Here is a 21,155-nt window from a genome sequence, read left to right as displayed (position 1 = left end):
GTCAGGTGTACAAAATTGAGCACACAACCATGCAATCTCTATAGACAAACATTGGCTGTAGAATGGCCTTACTGAAGCGCTTCAGTGACTTTCAACGTGGCACAGTCATAGGAAGCAACTGTTCATACAAGTCGCTTCGTCAAATTTCTGCCCTGCTAAAGCTGCCCCGGTCAACTGTAAGTGCTGTTATTGTGAAGTGGCAACGTCTAAGGAGCAACAACGGCTCAGCCACAAAGCGGTAGGCCACACAGGCTCACAGAATGAGACCGCCGAGTGCTGAAGCGTAGTAGTGTGTAAAAATGATCTGTCCTTGGTTGCAACACTTCCAAACTGTCTCTGGAAGCAACTTGAGCACAACAACTGTTCGTCGGGATCTTCATCAAATGGGTTTCAATGGCAGAGCAGCTGCACACAAGGCTAAGATCACCATGTGCAATGCCAAGCGTCGGCTGGAACGGTGTAAAGCTCGCCGCCATTGAACTTTGGAGCAGTGGAAACGTATTGTCTGGTGTGATGAACCACGCTTCACCATCTGCCAGTCCGACGGACAAATCTGGGTTTGGCGGATGCCAGGAGAACGCTACCTACCCCAATGTATTATACCAAATGTAACATTTTGTGGAGGAGGAATAACGGTCTGGGGACGTTTTTAATAATTCGGGCTAGTTACCTTGGGAAATCTTAATGCTACATCATACAATGACAATCTGGATGATTCTGTGCTTCCAACTTTGTGGTAACAGTTTGGAGAAGGCCCTTTCCTGTTTCAGCATGACAATGCCTCGAAGCACAAATCAAGGTCCATAGAGAAATGGTTTGTTGAGATCGTTGTGGAAGAATTTGACTGGCCTGCACAGGGCCCTGACCTCAACCTCATCGAACACCTTTGGTATGAATTGGAACGCTGACTGTGAGCCAGGCCTAATCTCCCAACATCAACCTCTGACCTCACTAACACTCTTGTGGCTGAATGTAAGCAAGTGCCCACAGCAATATTCCAACATCTAGTGGAAAGCCTTCCCAGAAGAGTGGAGGCTATTATAGCAGCAATGTTCTAACATTGAGTGGAAAGCCTTCCCAGAAGAGTGGAGGCTGTTATAACAGCAATGGAGGGACCAATTCCATATTAATGCCCATGATTTTGGAAAGAGAAGTTTGACGACTTTTGATCATGTAGTGTACTTTGACTAGGGCCGATAGGGGTCTGGTCGAAAGAAGTGCACTATATAGGGAATAGAGTCCTGGTCTAAAGTAGTGCACTATATAGGGAATAAAGTCCTGGTCTAAAGTAGTGCACTATATAGGGAATAGGGTGCCATTTGGAACACATCCTTCAGTAACCAGGCCATCTCAGGCAGATATTAATGACCATGTTAAACATGTAGGGTTTGATTGATGGTATTTACAGTAAATGGTACAACATTTGGATCTAACCTGGCTGACCTCAATTAAAAACACTGTTATAATCTACCCTCTGTAGTATCGGGATATACGTTAGGTACTTCATTTAGCTTGACGACGGTTATTAGGGCCTGGTTTTTGGAACGTTTAGGTACGACTAGCTATTAATGGAAATAATGCTTAAATATTAAATATGGGACTGAAGAGGGCTGAAGATGTGTTTCAGTAATAGTACAAAATGTTCAGGTATGTAATGATAATTAACCTTCCAGACTCGTAACTACTTGGTAATTGCTCATAGTGTTGTCACGTTCACAGAATCATGACTTCAATACCAGGTTTAGTATCACGATACTCAATACCGAAACGATCTCGACACCGAAACGATCTCGACACCGAAACGATACTCGATACCGAAACGATACTCGATACCGAAACGATACTCGATACCGAAACGATACTCGATACCGAAACGATACTCGATACCGAAACGATACTCGATACCGAAACGATACTCGATGCTGAAACGATACTCGATACCGAAACGATACTCGATACCGAAACGATACTCGATACCGAAACGATACTCGATACCGAAACGATACTCGATACCGAAACGATACTCGATACCGAAACGATACTCGATACCGAAACGATCTCGACACCGAAACGATACTCGATACCGAAACGATACTCGATACCGAAACGATACTCGATACCGAAACGATACTCGATGCTGAAACGATACTCGATACCGAAACGATACTCGATGCTGAAACGATACTCGATGCTGAAACGATACTCGATACCGAAACGATACTCGATGCTGAAACGATACTCGATGCCGAAACGATACTCGATACCGAAACGATACTCGATACCGAAACGATACTCGATACCGAAACGATACTCGATACCGAAACGATACTCGATGCTGAAACGATACTCGATACCGAAACGATACTCGATACCGAAACGATACTCGATACCGAAACGATACTCGATACCGAAACGATACTCGATGCTGAAACGATACTCGATATCGAAACGATACTCGATGCTGAAACGATACTCGATGCTGAAACGATACTCGATACCGAAACGATCTCGACACCGAAACGATACTCGATACCGAAACGATACTCGATACCGAAACGATACTCGATACCGAAACGATACTCGATACCGAAACGATACTCGATACCGAAACGATACTCGATGCTGAAACGATACTCGATACCGAAACGATACTCGATACCGAAACGATACTCGATACCGAAACGATACTCGATACCGAAACGATACTCGATACCGAAACGATACTCGATGCTGAAACGATACTCGATACCGAAACGATACTCGATGCTGAAACGATACTCGATGCTGAAACGATACTCGATACCGAAACGATACTCGATGCTGAAACGATACTCGATGCCGAAACGATACTCGATACCGAAACGATACTCGATACCGAAACGATACTCGATACCGAAACGATACTCGATACCGAAACGATACTCGATACCGAAACGATACTCGATGCTGAAACGATACTCGATGCCGAAACGATACTCGATGCCGAAACGATACTCGACACCGAAACGATACTCGATGCTGAAACGATACTCGATGCTGAAACGATACTCGATACCGAAACGATACTCGACACCGAAACGATACTCGATGCTGAAACGATACTCGATACCGAAACGATACTCGATGCTGAAACGATACTCGATACCGAAACGATACTCGATACCGAAACGATACTCGATGCTGAAACGATACTCGATGCTGAAACGATACTCGATACCGAAACGATACTCGATGCCGAAACGATACTCGATGCTGAAACGATACTCGATACCGAAACGATACTCGATACCGAAACGATACTCGATACCGAAACGATACTCGATGCCGAAACGATACTCGATGCTGAAACGATACTCGATGCCGAAACGATACTCGATACCGAAACGATACTCGATGCTGAAACGATACTCGATACCGAAACGATACTCGACACCGAAACGATACTCGATGCTGAAACGATACTCGATACCGAAACGATACTCGATACCGAAACGATACTCGATGCCGAAACGATACTCGATACCGAAACGATACTCGATGCTGAAACGATACTCGATGCCGAAACGATACTCGATACCGAAACGATACTCGATGCCGAAACGATACTCGATGCCGAAACGATACTCGATACCGAAACGATACTCGATACCGAAACGATACTCGATGCTGAAACGATACTCGATACCGAAACGATACTCGATACCGAAACGATACTCGATACCGAAACGATACTCGATGCTGAAACGATACTCGATGCTGAAACGATACTCGATACCGAAACGATACTCGACACCGAAACGATACTCGATGCTGAAACGATACTCGATACCGAAACGATACTCGATACCGAAACGATACTCGATGCCGAAACGATACTCGATACCGAAACGATACTCGATGCTGAAACGATACTCGATGCCGAAACGATACTCGATGCCGAAACGATACTCGATGCTGAAACGATACTCGATGCCGAAACGATACTCGATACCGAAACGATACTCGATGCTGAAACGATACTCGATACCGAAACGATACTCGATACCGAAACGATACTCGATACCGAAACGATACTCGATGCTGAAACGATACTCGATACCGAAACGATACTCGATACCGAAACGATACTCGATACCGAAACGATACTCGATGCTGAAACGATACTCGATGCTGAAACGATACTCGATACCGAAACGATACTCGATGCCGAAACGATACTCGATACCGAAACGATACTCGATACCGAAACGATACTCGATACCGAAACGATACTCGATACCGAAACGATACTCGATACCGAAACGATACTCGATACGGAAACGATACTCGACACCGAAACGATACTCGATGCTGAAACGATACTCGATACCGAAACGATACTCGATGCTGAAACGATACTCGATGCTGAAACGATACTCGATGCTGAAACGATACTCGATACCGAAACGATACTCGATACCGAAACGATACTCGATGCTGAAACGATACTCGATACCGAAACAATACTCGATACCGAAACGATACTCGATGCCGAAACGATACTCGATACCGAAACGATACTCGATGCTGAAACGATACTCGATGCTGAAACGATACTCGATACCGAAACGATACTCGATACCGAAACGATACTCGATACCGAAAAGATACTCGATACCGAAACGATACTCGATACGGAAACGATACTCGACACCGAAACGATACTCGATGCTGAAACGATACTCGATACCGAAACGATACTCGATGCTGAAACGATACTCGATGCTGAAACGATACTCGATGCTGAAACGATACTCGATGCTGAAACGATACTCGATACCGAAACGATACTCGACACCGAAACGATACTCGATACCAAAACGATACTCGATACCGAAACGATACTCGATACCGAAACGATACTCGATACCGAAACGATACTCGATGCTGAAACGATACTCGATACCGAAACGATACTCGATGCCGAAACGATACTCGATGCTGAAACGATACTCGATGCTGAAACGATACTCGATGCTGAAACGATACTCGATGCCGAAACGATACTCGATGCTGAAACGATACTCGATACCGAAACGATACTCGATGCTGAAACGATACTCGATACCGAAACGATACTCGACACCGAAACGATACTCGATACCGAAACGATACTCGATACCGAAACGATACTCGATACCGAAACGATACTCGATGCTGAAACGATACTCGATGCTGAAACGATACTCGATACCGAAACGATACTCGATACCGAAACGATACTCGATGCTGAAACGATACTCGATACCGAAACGATACTCGATGCTGAAACGATACTCGATACCGAAACGATACTCGATGCTGAAACGATACTCGATACCGAAACGATACTCGATACCGAAACGATACTCGATACCGAAACGATACTCGATACCGAAACGATACTCGATACCGAAACGATACTCGATGCTGAAACGATACTCGATACCGAAACGATACTCGATGCTGAAACGATACTCGATACCGAAACGATACTCGATGCTGAAACGATACTCGATGCTGAAACGATACTCGATACCGAAACGATACTCGATACCGAAACGATACTCGATACCGAAACGATACTCGATACGGAAACGATACTCGACACCGAAACGATACTCGATGCTGAAACGATACTCGATACCGAAACGATACTCAATGCTGAAACGATACTCGATACCGAAACGATACTCGATGCTGAAACGATACTCGATACCGAAACGATACTCGATGCCGAAACGATACTCGATGCTGAAACGATACTCGATACCGAAACGATACTCGATACCGAAACGATACTCGATACCGAAACGATACTCGATGCTGAAACGATACTCGATGCTGAAACGATACTCGATGCTGAAACGATACTCGATGCTGAAACGATACTCGATGCTGAAACGATACTCGATGCTGAAACGATACTCGATGCTGAAACGATACTCGATTCTGTTAGTGTTCAAATACTGGAGAGTTGAGACCAAATCACGGACGCTGGACAGAGTGGATTTCAGTTGTAACAAAAGACAGTTTTAATGAGTCAGAGATATCTTGTCCCGCAGTTTTACGTGCACGGACCTAGTTCACATAACTCGGCAAGGAGCCAGGTGAAAAAGAGACCTATACAATGGTTACATACATTTTTATACATAGAATAAAGTAGGTGGAGTCTTGTCGTTTCAGTCTTCTTGACTGGTCGGAGGGTTGGAGGCGGGCCTTGCTCTAGCCAGAGCGGGCCCCATTGGTGCACAGCAAAAGTGCTTTGCTCTTGGGACCGGCCAGTTAGAGGGAGATGAGATGTGTGTTTATATAAGGAAGAGGGGGTCAGTCTTATGGCTGGGTGTATGTGTTCTTACGACGGAATGTCTTTGTTTATATGAGCTATGTGTATGAATATTTATATAACAAATCCCCCTCTTCACGTCTATTAGACGTGAAAACTATAGCAGAAAGGTGGCGGTTGCAATCGTGGGTATACATAAGGTGGTGCTCCTAACCTTGTCTGGTTTGCATGGTGGGTCTGTAGGTGTAGTGCTACGTTTGGGACGGGAGTGATTGGAGGGAGTGATATCAGGAAAGGAGTTAGGGACATGTGTAGGGGTTGGTGTATGCGATGTGGCAGGGTGAAATAGTTGTTCAATTAACCATGTGAAAGTCCTAGGGTTACTCCAAATATCAGTAGGAATATCACAAATAAGGGACCAGATATCCCCAGCCTCACCCAGAGAGGGAGAAATTTCCCTCTAACTGGGCGAGGTTCCCTTCTCAGGGGAGGCGGAGTTTGATGCCGCATCACCTGAGGAAGGAGTGTCTTCATTTGGAATCGAATTTAGGCCGCTCAAATCAGCTCTGACTTCAGTCAGTGTTCTAGAAGGAATTGGGGCTGGGGTGCAATGTGTAAGGCGGTGCCAAGGTGTGCCTGATTTACCTTTGACCTGGACTGAGTGTGAAGTAACCTCCTTCACTTCGTACGGTCCAGTCCACCTGGGTTCCAGCCACTTTCTCTTGTGGACTGTAACCCACACCCCGTCACCAACCTTTACCTTCAGTAGTGGCGTGTCCCCCGGCAGCTCCCCCTCCTGGACCTTGTGAACCTGGGTAGAGAGTGCTGCAGAGAGAACCGTTAGTTTTTTCACATAATTAGACATTACAATTTGTTGTACATCAAGGGCGGGCATATGACCTCCCTCCCTTGGTGGACCATGCATGACTCTACCAGTCATTATCCCATGAGGCACATACTTTAGCTATCTTAGCTTTTGCTTTTGGTTTGACGTTCCACCAGATTTTGGGATTGGGGCCTGTACACAGATCCAAATCTGTGGGTTATGCCAAATCTTTCTTCCACCTGTCTCAGGTGTTTGTTAAATGTAAGCCATTTGTCAAAATTGATTTGTCTTGGGATGCCATACCTGGGTATTAGTTTGGTTTGTAGCCACTTAAAGACTGACCTAGCATCCTCCCCTTTTGTTATTATTGCCTCTACCCATTTGGAGAACCTATCTACTATGACTAGGAGATAGAGTTTGCCTTTAGATAAATTTTCGGGGCCCATGTCGGTGTAGTCTATACTAATATCCTGAAAACATGCATTAGGTATTACGTATGAGCCCATTGGTGTTTGATATGGTTTCTTTGGGTTGTGTCTGTCACAACCATTGCATTCGTCACAAAATAAATCATCGTCATAAAATAAGTCAGTCATATTTTTTATGTGAGGGTGCCACCAGATGTGCGAGGCCTTTTTGGAGGGTCTTTAGTTTGCCTTTGTGTGTGGGGCCATGTGTTTCTCATAAAAGTTCTGGGTCCATCAGTGTGGCCTGCTTCATGGGCATGGGCTGAGTCTGTATAGATATTCAGTCTTTCCTTTTCCTCTGATGAGGACCTGCGTCAATCCGATGATTTCAGCTAATTTGGCCGATGCTGGTTGAGGGATGATGGCTGATTGAAGGGTGCCATCACGAGGTGAGCTGTTTTTTCAATAGCTTTTGCTACTGCAGCAACGTATCTGGAGCATGTTGACTGTCCTACCTCAATGTGGTCAAGTTTGAAGAGTAGTACATCAAGACCCTTCTCTCCCCCTCTTGTTTCTGGAATAGGACGGATGAGGTGAATCCTTCCCTTCCAGAAACATCCAAATGGAACTTGTTCTTGTAGTCAGGTGCCGTCAGAGCTGCTGCCGCTGATAGATCTGTTTTCAGGAGTGCTATGGCTGTTGATGCTTCAGCCGTCCAGGCCAGGGGTGCATGGAGGTTCCTTGATCGTAGGATGACCGGTGCTGCCACCCCCTCTGGGCCACACCCAATGGTACAACACCTGATAGGTGGGGTCAGGTGCATCATGTCTTCGTCCCAGTCTGCAGTGTAGAGGCAGTCATCAGTTTCTGTTGCATTGAGTGTGCAATGGATCTCAGCTTGGGGAGTCTTATATGGGTGCAGAGTGTAGATTTGAGCTTTCAGTTGGTTGAACTTAAACTGGATGTGAGGGGTGGCAGGCCCTGTGGGTAGGCATTTTAGCCAGTACACTTCTTGGGCTTCAGACAGTGTGGTCATCGGCAGGAGTGGCATCCTCATCATTCTTACTGGGTGATCAGGTGTTGAAGTGGGAGGGTTGGTTGTAATCTTGCTGCTCCTGCTGCATGTGTCTAGGAGAGGGTCCTCTTCCTCTTCCTGGTGCCCCTCCACGTCCTCTTCCTCTTTCTCTCCATTGCTGTTGCTGCGGGGAGAGTGGTTTCGTGCAATATCTGGCATAGTGACCGGGAATTCCTCAGTTATACCACTGGTAGTTTCCCCCTCTGTATGGTCCAGTGTAGGGGCCTCGTTGAGCCCGTTGCGGTTGCAGGATATACCGCTGTGGGGGAGGGTAATGGGGTGGTGGGGCTGCCTGCTGTTGGATCATCTGAGAGACAGTCTGTGCCACGATCTGAGTGTTATCTGGCTGCTCCCCTTGGTCTTGAGTTTCTACTGCAATCATTTGTTTGGGCGTGATGGCTGCAGACATTTTATCTAAGTCGTCTGATAATGTGTATAATGCGTTATTTAGGTATATTCAATCCTTACTATGTGGTGTTTATTTCTATCGTTGTATGCTTAGCCTGTCCCTGGTCGAGACAAAGGGGGTTATCAGTATGTGACGCCCGCCACGTGTGTATTTCACCGGTATTTTATTTGAATTTGTTCAGCGATTCGTTTAGGTATTTTCTATAAATGATTCTGCGATTTCCTTTTGGAACAATATATCAGTGAATATATGCGGTTCTATAACAATTTTCAGAGTAATTCTAGCTCTTTAGGAAATATAGATAGAATAGAAAAACCCAAAAATCAGTGTGTAGCTTTTAGCGTCTGTCAAACAAAGTCTGTACTAAGCTCGGCGGCTTATTTAAATACTTTCTAGAAACAATTCAGTAAGTTCCTTTATGAACTTATATCAGTAAATTCCAGCGATTCTATAGCAATTGTCAGAATAATTTTAAACTTTAGGCAATATCAACAGGAATGAAAAAAAACGAAAATCAGTATTCCATTCGATACTAAGGTGGCTTTGTCTACCAGCACGTGTGCATAATAGCCCAGTTACGTATCCCAACCTACTCCGCGACAAACGTTTCTTTCAATTTAATTTCCCCCATCTCCAAATCATGGAATGTCAACTCTGGTTCATCTTATGTTTATTGTTTGATGTGCAATAGCCACATCATTCCCGATCTCTGTCTAGTGGAAGGCCAAACTTACATATCCTATATCTATTCGACTACACCTCTAACATAACCAATTAAACAGTTTACAACTCATTCAATAGGATCTTTTACATGCAGATTCAGTCGATCTATTAATTAACTAAATCTCTAAACACAACCAATTAAACAGTTTAGAACTTATTCAATAGGAACTTTTACGTGCATACTACACTTCTAAACAAAACCAATTAAACAGTAAGCACTTATTTAATAGGAACTTTTACATGCATACTACACTTCTAATAATAGGCCAATTGATAAAAAATAAAAATACAAATAAAAAATAAAAACGAGCAAAACAAGATCTCCCCGATCAATGTCTTAGGTTCTTATGTAAAAAATTTGGGCACCGATTCATACTCACGCCCAGTACTTTCTGATCAAAATTTGGTTTAGGCTATAATACAATATGCAGATTTCGATATAACGGGCTCTGCTCACCTTTATATAGAGCGCTCCGATCAGATTTCCTGAGGCAAGATGAATGGCTGGGGAAGTCACTCTTCCGTCTGATTTTTTAGCCGTGATCAGTCTCGTCCTCTCACACTAACTTATAATAGATCGAATTCAAGAACAACCAAACTCTGCTACCAATTCTGTTAGTGTTCAAATACTGGAGAGTTGAGACCAAATCACGGACGCTGGACAGAGTGGATTTCAGTTGTAACAAAAGACAGTTTTAATGAGTCAGAGATATCTTGTCCCGCAGTTTTACGTGCACGGACCTAGTTCACATAACTCGGCAAGGAGCCAGGTGAAAAAGAGACCTATACAATGGTTACATACATTTTTATACATAGAATAAAGTAGGTGGAGTCTTGTCGTTTCGGTCTTCTTGACTGGTCGGAGGGTTGGAGGCGGGCCTTGCTCTAGCCAGAGCGGGCCCCATTGGTGCACAGCAAAAGTGCTTTGCTCTTGGGACCGGCCAGTTAGAGGGAGATGAGATGTGTGTTTATATAAGGAAGAGGGGGTCAGTCTTATGGCTGGGTGTATGTGTTCTTACGACGGAATGTCTTTGTTTATATGAGCTATGTGTAAGAATATTTATATAACAATACCGAAACGATACTCGATACCGAAACGATACTCGATACCGAAACGATACTCGATACCGAAACGATACTCGATACCGAAACGATACTCGATACTCGATACCGAAACGATACTCGATACCGAAACGATACTCGATACCGAAACGATACTCGATGCCGAAACGATACTCGATACCGAAACGATACTCGATACCGAAACGATACTCGATACCGAAACGATACTCGATACCGAAACGATACTCGATACCGAAACGATACTCGATACCGAAACGATACTCGATACCGAAACGATACTCGATACCGAAACGATACTCGATACCGAAACGATACTCGACACCGAAACGATACTCGATACCGAAACGATACTCGATACCGAAACGATACTCGATACCGAAACGATACTCGATACCGAAACGATACTCGATACCGAAACGATACTCGATACCGAAACGATACTCGATACCGAAACGATACTCGATGCCGAAACGATACTCGATACCGAAACGATACTCGATGCCGAAACGATACTCGATGCTGAAACGATACTCGATACCGAAACGATACTCGATGCCGAAACGATACTCGATACCGAAACGATACTCGATGCCGAAACGATACTCGATACCGAAACGATACTCGATACCGAAACGATACCACGACAAAAGAAAATAAAAATTATTAGCTAATAACTGGCCTTCATTTTTTTTTTGTAACTGAACAATAAGTTTGGTAACTTGAGCGAACATCTAAAATAACAAATACAGTATTTTTTGATTCTATATTACATTTCTTTAAAAAAAATAAAACAACGTATTAAATAACGAGGACTCATCAAATAACGGGACAGACTCATCAAATAACGGGACCGACTCATCAAATAACGGGACCGACTCATCAAATAATGGGACCGACTCATCAAATAATGGGACCGACTCATCAAATAACGGGACCGACTCATCAAATAACGGGACCGACTCATCAAATAATGGGACCGACTCATCAAATAATGGGACCGACTCATCAAATAACGGGACCGACTCATCAAATAACGGGACCGACTCATCAAATAACGGGACCGACTCATCAAATAATGGGACCGACTCATCAAATAATGGGACCGACTCATCAAATAACGGGACCGACTCATCAAATAATGGGACCGACTCATCAAATAACGGGACCGACTCATCAAATAACGGGACCGACTCATCAAATAACGGGACCGACTCATCACATAACGGGACCGACTCATCAAATAACGGGACCGACTCATCAAATAACGGGACCGACTCATCAAATAACGGGACCGACTCATCAAATAACGGGACCGACTCATCAAATAACGGGACCGACTCATCAAATAACGGGACCGACTCATCAAATAACGGGACCGACTCATCAAATAACGGGACCGACTCATCAATCTAAGTAACATAACAAACAAATCTCCATCAAAATCTGCCAGTTTAAGCTAGAGATATCAACATTTTTGACTGGGCTCAGTCTCATTTCACCACGTCCACCAATAACTGCAATTCCGCATCTTCAGTGGAAGGTGGCTAAGCTATCCCCAGCTTCGGTGGAAGGTGGCTAAGCTATTTCCATCTTCGGTGGAAGGTGGCTAAGCTATCCCCATCTTCAGTGGAAGGTGGCTAAGCTATCCCCATCTTCAGTGGAAGGTGGCTAAGCTATCCCCATCTTCAGTGGAAGGTGGCTAAGCTATCCCCATCTTCGGTGGAAGGTGGCTAAGCTATCCCCAGCTTCGGTGGAAGGTGGCTAAGCTATTTCCATCTTCGGTGGAAGGTGGCTAAGCTATCCCCATTTTCAGTGGAAGGTGGCTAAGCTATCCCCATCTTCAGTGGAAGGTGGCTAAGCTATCCCCATCTTCAGTGGAAGGTGGCTAAGCTATCCCCATCTTCGGTGGAAGGTGGCTAAGCTATCCCCAGCTTCGGTGGAAGGTGGCTAAGCTATTTCCATCTTCGGTGGAAGGTGGCTAAGCTATCCCCATCTTCGGTGGAAGATGGCTAAGCTATCACGAAAAATTGGTTGTCTCACGAAAATGTCTTAGCGAACAAACTAATGTAGAAAGATGAGACTCTCACGCACACAATGGTGTTTTTTCAGTTTTGCTCAATACCCCCCCCCCCCCCAGACGGTACCGGCGATGTGCCAACTTCTGTTTGTAGCGTCCTAATCGTTTGGGCTACGAACTATTGTGATCCCACTGTGGAAAGGGTACACAATTCTCACGAACTTGATGGTGTTTTTCATTTTGCTCTACAACCCACACAAGTGTCACAGGACTTGCCTGAAGGTTACCCATACAAACGAATGGAAGAATGTGTTTGTTCCTTACCCCCCAAAAAAGGGCTTAAATATGTGTAAAAATATATATCAATATTTCCTAAGCTTTCTTATATCTCCTAGATGTAGGACAGACACTTCAAAACCTCATTCCTTACGATTTGATACCTAAAAGGATCCAACGATTGAAAACCCAATAGCTAAATGAAAACAATTCTATAGGTCAGATAAAAAATGGTGGTGTGACGGCCTTGCCACCGGACTACTTCTCTCTTAAGGATTCAGACAAATTACTAAAGAATCCATCCTCTCAATCCGTATGTGACGTCAGACTTGAGACATATACGGATTACCGAAAGTTTAAAAAAAATTATAGTACCCGAACAGTTTTTTTTTTAAATCGAAAAAGTATCAACGTTTTGTTATACCGTGCATCAATAATTGCTAATCAATATTAATTCAAGCTGCGATGTGTACGTTTTGTTGGGTGACCTGACCAAATTCACATAGAAACGTGTGTTATAGATCCGTCATTCTTATTGAAATAGAGTCTAAGAAGCAGCCAATCTGTTCTATGTGCGCCATTTGTTTTGCTTCTCGTTCTTAAGTTTAGTTTTTTTGCATCGGTAACTTTTTGGTTTTTGTACACCAGCTTCAAACACCTGAAAATACAATAATTTAGGTTATTGAAAATATATTTAACAGCGGTTGAGATGGTACAATTACTATCTACAGTTATTCTCTACACTATATTGGCTTGTTACATCACATAAACTGAAATTACGTGAAATTACGTCATCGATATCAGAAAATATACAAAGTGTAAATAGGACCATTTCTGTCGGAAGGTCAGTCTTGTCGGAGAAACGGAGCATTGCGAGATGACCAGGGACAAATTGTATGTCACAGAATTAAGGCTACACAACCGTTTTTCTTAGGTTGGTTCATTTAAATGCTGCTCACATTCCTACATCTGGCAGCACCCAGGTAATCGCAAACTGATCGCAATGACCTTGATAAATTTGGTTTGACTTTGGATATCCCCACGGGGCTCAGTTAGAGACCATCAGCAAATCACAAAACGAATATCCAATGACATTTTAAAATGTAAATAGCTCCACATTTCAATCACTTCGAAACCTCTAACCAACTATAAATTGTAGAAACAACATGTACAAATATTAAAAGCATTTAATGAGAAAACTGAAAGGTGTGCCACATCGAAATATTGTCCCATTTACACTGAGTAATCTACTGATGGCCCCCAACAAGCCTATTGTCACTCCCTGGCCTTAGTTATCATTGTTTTCTTTATTATTTTTGGTTAGGTCAGGGTGTGACATGGGGCATTTATGTGTTTTCACTGGTCTAGTGGTTTTTGTATGTTTATGGGGATGTTTCCTTTCTAGGTAGTTTGTAGGTCTATGGTTGCCTAGATTGGTTCTCAATTAGAGGCAGCTGTCTATCGTTGTCTCTGATTGGGAACCATATTTAGGCAGCCATGTTATTTGGGTATTTTGTGGGTGGTTGTCTTCTGTCATTGCACCAGATAGGACTGTTTCGGTTTCCACATTTGTTGTTGTTGTTGTTGTTGTTGTTGTTGTTGTTGTTGTTGTTGTTGTTGTTGTTGTTGTTGTTGTTGTTGTTGTTGTTGTTGTTGTTGTTGTTGTTGTTGTTGTTGTTGTTGTTGTATTTTGTAGTGTTCTCGTGTATGGTCTTGATTAAACATGTTGAGCTCTAACCACGCTGCGTTTTGGTCCTCCTCTCCTTCAACGGAAGAAAACCGTTACACCTGTTTACACTATGTAATCTCCTGACGACCCCAACAAAACCATTTACACTGTGTAATCTACTGGCGGCCCCCAACAAACCCATTTACACTGTGTAATCTACTGACGGCCCCCAACAAGCCCATTTACACTGTGTAATCTACTGACGGCCCCCAACAAGCCCATTTACACTGTGTAATCTATAGACTCCGACAAGCCCTGGAGGACAGCCTATGAAACCAAACAAACAGAAACAACAATATTACTTAAATATTTAATATATGACTAGAGAAGTACTGTAGAAGCCTAGAGATGTGTTTTGACAACTGTACTAGGACATTGATGATTCATCTCACAGACCACCTTCACTTCTTGGTAAGTACTTATCAGTAAGGACGCCACAGTCAGTTAAAACTGGAAAGCCTGCTTTCAGGTTCCTGACATCCCAAACATCTGAAATATTTCAGATAAGCACACAAGTTGTTTCAATTTAGTTTCAACTGGATTAACTGAATCAGATGTGCTGAGTATCCAGTCTGTCCTAGGGGTAGTGAAGGAATGGATTGGAAACACCCTGTGCTAGCCTCCCTACACTGGCTTCCTGTTAAGGCAAGGGCTGATTTCAAGGTTTTACTGCTAACCTACAAAGCATTACATGGGCTTGTGGTTGAAGATATCCCTCTAGTGGTGTGGGGGCTGTGCTTTGGCAAAGTGGGTGGGGTTATATCCTTCCTGTTTGGCCCTGTCCGGGGGTGTCCTCGGATGGGGCCACAGTGTCTCCTGACTCCTCCTGTCTCAGACTCCAGTATTTATTCTGCAGTAGTTTATGTGTCGGGGGGCTAGGGTCAGTTTGTTATATCTGGAGTACTTCTCCTGTCTTATCCGGTGTCCTGTGTGAATTTAAGTATGCTCTCTCTAATTCTCTTTCTCTCTTTCTTTCTCTCTCTCGGAGGACCTGAGCCCTAGGACCATGCCTCAGGACTACCTGGCATGATGACTCCTTGCTGTCCCCAGTCCACTTGGCCATGCTGCTGCTCCAGTTTCAACTGTTCTGCCTGCGGCTATGGAATCCTGACCTGTTCACTGGACGTGCTACCTGTCCCAGACCTGCTGTTTTCAACTCTAGAGACAGCAGGAGCGGTAGAGATACTCTTAATGATCGGCTATGAAAAGCCAACTGACATTTACTCCTGAGGTGCTGACTTGCTGCACCCTTGACAACTACTGTGATTATTATTATTTGACCATGCTGGTCATTTATGAACATTTGAACATCTTGGCCATGTTCTGTTATAATCTCCACCCGGCACAGCCAGAAGAGGACTGGCCACCCCTCATAGCCTGGTTCCTCTCTAGGTTTCTTCCTAGATTTTGGCCTTTCTAGGGAGTTTTTCCTAGCCACCGTGCTTCTACACCTGCATTGCTTGCTGTTTGGGGGTTTAGGTCTGGGTTTCTGTACAGCATTTTGAGATATCAGATGATGTACGAAGGGCTTTATAAATACATTGGATTTGATTTGATACAGGGGAAGTGAAGGACTGGATTGGGAAACATTCAGTTCCGGTCTGGGCCTGAGTAGGGCCGTGGGTAAGGAAACACACACACAGTCAAAAGTACGAGTTTACAATATACCCGACAAGGACCCCATGAGGAGAGAATAAGTCGCTGAGGAGTGGGCAGAAGATGACAGAGATGAATAGCTGCTATCTAGAAGTGTAGATAGCAGCTGCTCATCTCTGTCAGCTTTCTGTCCACTTCTAGATAGCAGCTGTTCATCTCTGTCAGCTTTCTGTCCACTGCTAGATAGCATCTGTTCATCTCTGTCAGCTTTCTGTCCACTTCTAGATAGCAGCTGTTCATCTCTGTCAGCTTTCTGTCCACTGCTAGATAGCAGCTGTTCATCTCTGTCAGCTTTCTGTCCACTGCTAGATAGCAGCTGCTCATCTCTGTCAGCTTTCTGTCCACTGCTAGATAGCAGCTGCTCATCTCTGTCAGCTTTCTGTCCACTTCTAGATAGCAGCTGCTCATCTCTGTCAGCTTTCTGTCCACTTCTAGATAGCAGCTGCTCATCTCTGTCAGCTTTCTGTCCACTTCTAGATAGCAGCTGCTCATCTCTGTCAGCTTTCTGTCCACTGCTAGATAGCAGCTGAGATGAACAGTGTGTGTACGGGTGTCCTCCCTCCCTGCAGTCCCACTAAGGTATAGTCTTTATCTTCTTCTTCTTCTTCCTCCCCATGCTTCTCCTCCTCCTCCTCTTCTTCCTCCCCCTCCACCTCATCCTCCACCTCATCCTCCTCCTCATCCTCCTCCTCTTCCTCCTCCTGCTCCTCATCCTCCTGCTCCTCCTCCTGCTCCTCATCCTCCTCCTCTTTCTCCTCCTGCTCCTCATCCTCCATCTATCTGTCTGTTTGTCTGTCTGTCTGTGTCTCACTCAGATTCTGTCTCACTCTGTCTCTCTGTCTCTGTCTCACTCTGTGTCTCTCTCACTCTGTGTCTCTCTCACTCTGTGTCTCTCTCACTCTGTCTCTGTCTCACTCTCTCTGTCTGTCTCTCTCACTCTCTCTGTCTCTCTCACTCTGTCTCTGTCTATCTCTGTCTCTCTCACTCTGTCTATGTCTGTCTCTGTCTGTCTCTGTCTCTCTCTCTCAATTCCTTTCAATTCAAAGGGCTTTATTGGCATGGGACACGTGAAATAGATGATAAACACAAATGTCATGTTACGTGTATATACAGTGTTGTAATGATGTGCAAATAGTCAAAGTACAAAAGAGAAAATAAATAAACCAAAATATGGCCTGTATTTACAATGGTGTTTGTTCTTTGCTGGTTGCCCTTTTCTTGGGGCAGCAGGTCACACATATTGCTCCTGTGATGGCACACTGTGGTATTTCACCCAGTAGATATGGGAGTTTATCAAAATTGGATTTGTTTTCAAATTCTTTGTGGGAAATATGTGTCTCTAATATGGTCATACACTTGGCAGAAGGTTAGGAAGTGCAACTCAGTTTCCACCTAATTTTGTGGGCAGTGTGCACATAGCCTGTCTTCTCTTGGGAACCAGGTCTGCCCACTGCGGCCTCTTTCAGTAGCAAGGCTATTCTCTCTGAGTATGTACATAGTCAAAGCTTTGCTTGATTTTGAGTTAGTCACAGTGGTCAGGTATTAGGGGATCTCTCTGTTCAGGGCCAAAAACCATTCTAGTTGTCTCTGTTGATTTGTCAATTTTTTCTAATGCGTCAAGTAATTCTCTTTTTGTTTTCTCGTGATTTGGTTGGGTCTAATTGTGTTGCTGTCCAGAGGCTCTGTTTGTATAAGTGAACAGAGCCCCAGGACCAGCTTGCTTAGGGGACTCTTCTCCAGGTTCATCTCTCTGTAGGTGATGACTCTTCTCCAGGTTCATCTCTCTGTAGGTGATGACTCTTCTCCAGGTTCATCTCTCTGTAGGTGATGACTCTTCTCCAGGTTCATCTCTCTGTAGGTGATGACTCTTCTCCAGGTTCATCTCTCTGTAGGTGATGACTCTTCTCCAGGTTCATCTCTCTGTAGGTGATGACTCTTCTCCAGGTTCATCTCTCTGTAGGTGATGACTCTTCTCCAGGTTCATCTCTCTGTAGGTGATGACTCTTCTCCAGGTTCATCTCTCTGTAGGTGATGACTCTTCTCCAGGTTCATCTCTCTGTAGGTGATGACTCTTCTCCAGGTTCATCTCTCTGTAGGTGATGACTCTTCTCCAGGTTCATCTCTCTTTTTGCAGTATTCTGCATGCAGAGTCTCAATTTGATGTTTGTCCTATTTTGTGAATTCTGAGCGGACCCCAGACACCACAACCACAAAGGGCAATGGGTTCTACAACTGATTGAAGTATTTTTTTGCCAGATTTCATTGGTATGGCAAATGTTATGTTCCTTTTGATGGTGTTGCCATGTCTCTCAGATCGTTCACAGCTTTGTGGAAGTTACCTGTGGCGCTGATGTTTAGGCCAAGGTAGGTATAGTTTTTTGTGTGCTCTAGGGAAATGGTGTCTGGATGGAATTTGTATTTGTGGTCCTGGAGACTGGACCTTTTTTGGAACACCATTATTTTGGTCTTCCTGAGATTTACTGTCAGGGCCCAGGTCTGGCAGAATCTGTGTAGTATATCTAGGTGCTGCTGTAGGCCCTCTTTGATTGGTGACAGAAGCACCAGATCATCAGCAAACAGTAGACATTTGACTTCAGATTCTAGTAAGGGTGAGGCCGGGTGCTGCAGACCTTTCTAGTGCCCGCGCCAATTCGTTGATATATAGATGTTGAAGAGGGTGGGGCTTGAGCTGCATCCCTGTCTCACCCCACGGCTCTGTGGGAAGAAACGTGTGTTTTTTTGCCAATTTTAACCGCACACTTGTTTGTGTACCTGGATTTTGTGTTGTATGTTCTTCCCCCCAATACCGCTTTCCATCAGTTTGTATAGCAGACCCTCCAAATTGAGTCAAAACCTTTTTTTGATATCAAAAAAGGAGAATTTGTTTTGGTTTATTTTTTTTGTCAATTAGGGTGTAGGGTGAATACGTGGTCTGTTGTACGGTAAACTGGTTAAATTGGTTTATTTGTTTGTCAATTAGGGTGTGTAGGGTGAATACGTGGTCTGTTGTACGGTAAACTGGTTAAATTGGTTTAATTGTTTGTCAATTAGGGTGTGTAGGGTGAATACGTGGTCTGTTGTACGGTAAATTGGTTAAAAAAAAACAATTTGATATTTGCTCAGTACGTTGTTTTCACTGAGGAAATGTACGAGTCTGCTGTTAATGATTCCCATGGTTCCTGTTGACGCATATCCCACAATAGTTGTTGGGGTCAAATTTGTCTCCACTTCTGTGGATTGGGGTGATCAGTCCTTGGTTCCAAATATTGGGGAAGATGTCAGAGCTGAGGATGATGTTAAAACGTTTAAAAACGTTTAAGTATAGCCAATGGGAATTTGTTGTCTGTATATTTCATTTAGGATACCATCAACACCACAGGCCTTTTTAGGTTGGAGGGTTTGAAGTTTGTCCTGTAGTTCATTCGATGTAATTGGAGAATCTAGTGGGTTCTGGTCGTCTTTAATAGTTGATTCTGAGATTTGTATTTAATAAGGTATATGTTTTTGCTGTTCGTTCTTTCTTAAAGAGCCTAAAAAATTGGAGAAATAGTTTATCCATTCATTTTATTATATTTATTTTCGTAAGTCGGTTAAGAACAAATTGTTATTTTCAATGACGGCCTAGGAACAGTGAGTTAATTGCCTGTTCAGGGGCAGAACCGACAGATTTGTACCTTGTCAGCTCGGGGGTTTGAACTTGCAACCTTGCGGTTACTTGTTGTTTGTTTAGTGTTTTCCAAGTTTCCCAGAAGTGGTTAGATTCTATGGATTCTTCAATTAAATTGAGATGATTTCTGAACTGCTGCTCCTTCTTTTTCTGTAGTGTATTTCTGTATTGTTTTAGTAATTCACCATTGTGAAGGCGAAGACTCAGGTTTTCTGGGTCTCTATGTTTTTGGTTGGACAGGTTTCTCAATTTCTTTCTTATCACTCATTGTTGTTAATTTTTGTAAGTTGTTTAGAGGTGAAATATACTGTTTAAGTATTCCAGGAAATTGTCTTGAATTAGTTGTCGCCTAATAGTTTTTTGGTAGGTTTCTAAACTAATTTCCTTCCATCTATAGCCTTTTTTAATATTATGCAGTTCCTTTGGCTTTGATGCATCATGATTGAGTATTGCTCTGTTCAAATACCCTCCCTCTCTTACAAATACACTCTCTCTCTCTGCATATCTCTCTCCCCTATCAATCTACCCTCTGTATCTCTTTCTCCCTCTGTCTCTCACTCTCTGTCTCTGTCTCTCTCTCTCCCCCATTAGTCTCTCTCTCTCCCCCTCTCTGTCTCTTTCCCCCTCTCTGTCTCTTTCCCCCTCTCTGTCTCTGTCTCTCTCTTTTTCTGTCTCTCTCTCCCCCATCCGTCTCTCTCTCTCCCCCTCTGTCTCTGTCTTTCTCTCTTTCTGTCTCTCTCTATCTCCCCCATCAGTCTCTCTCTCTCCCCCTCTCTGTCTCTCCCTCTGTCTCTGTCTCTCTCTCTTTCTGTCTCTCTCTACCCCCCCATCAGTCTCTCTCTCCCCCTCTCTGTCTCTTTCTCTATCCCTTTCCGTCACATAAACTATTTTCCGTCCCACACTGACACAGTGCGATAGACTGAGAGTAGAGAGAACCAGTGAACCAGCGATGAATGAGCTTTAGTCACATTATTACAAGACAA

The sequence above is a fragment of the Oncorhynchus mykiss genome, chromosome 14 (assembly GCF_057628025.1).
Source record: "Oncorhynchus mykiss isolate SJ-2025 chromosome 14, ASM5762802v1, whole genome shotgun sequence".
NCBI classification, from domain to species: domain Eukaryota; kingdom Metazoa; phylum Chordata; class Actinopteri; order Salmoniformes; family Salmonidae; genus Oncorhynchus; species Oncorhynchus mykiss.
This window is presented reverse-complemented; position numbering follows the sequence as displayed.